Source organism: Corapipo altera, unplaced genomic scaffold, assembly GCF_003945725.1.
Source record: "Corapipo altera isolate COAL_440 unplaced genomic scaffold, ASM394572v1 95069, whole genome shotgun sequence".
NCBI lineage: Eukaryota > Metazoa > Chordata > Aves > Passeriformes > Pipridae > Corapipo > Corapipo altera.
Window position 1 is genome coordinate 1 of NW_020886559.1, and position 677 is coordinate 677.

General features: G+C 71.6%; 1 long non-coding RNA gene across 1 annotated transcript; it reads right to left on the reverse strand.

Annotated features, from left to right (window-relative positions):
* Nucleotides 1–55: 55 nt before the first annotated feature.
* LOC113941248 lies at nucleotides 56–458 on the reverse strand. Its single transcript, XR_003525633.1, has 3 exons — nucleotides 407–458; nucleotides 201–314; nucleotides 56–126 (listed from the first exon to the last, which is right to left on the reverse strand). It is a non-coding gene; the product is annotated as an uncharacterized LOC113941248 (long non-coding RNA).
* Between the last annotated feature and the right edge of the window lie 219 nt (nucleotides 459–677).

Genomic DNA, 677 nt, shown 5'->3' on the forward strand with positions numbered 1-677 from the left:
GCTGTCCCCATGGGGCCCATGGCAGGGACAGGGCCGGCAGTCGCCCGTGGTGCCCCGGGTGGCATCGCCGTAGTAGCCGGGCTGGCACTTGTCACACTGGGGTCCCTCTGTGTGATCCCGGCAGCCCTGGGAAGCAAAGGGGTGATGGCACCGGTGTCCCCGCCATGGCGGTGCCCGTCCCCTGGGTGTCCCCAGCTCACCTGGCAGACGCCGGTGTCGGGGTGGCACTCGCTGGCGTGGCCGTGGCACTGGCACGGCTCACACGTGCCCAGGTAGAGCCCGGCGCTGCTGCGGGTGTAGCCGGTGTCACAGTCCTAGAGGGGACACGGTGCCAGCGGGGTGGGACACGGCTCAGCGGGGCAGTGAGGGGCCCCCAAGGGTGCTGAGGGGCCCCAGGGGGTCTCACCTGGCAGGAGGCCCCGCGGTACCCGGGCGGGCAGGCGCAGTCCTCCACCTCCAGCGCGGGCGGGCGGCCAGTGACGTGTGGCACTGCCACATCCAGGCTGACATCGGCCAGGCTGCGGGGACAGATGACACGTCACCACCGCCCTCCTGCCACCCTCCACGCCCCCTCCCGTGCCCCCCACCCCGAGTACCCACCTGCTCTCCTCTGGCTGCTCTGAGTAGGACGCCCGGATCATGAACAGGTCCACGTCGGCCAGGGCCATCAGCAGGTG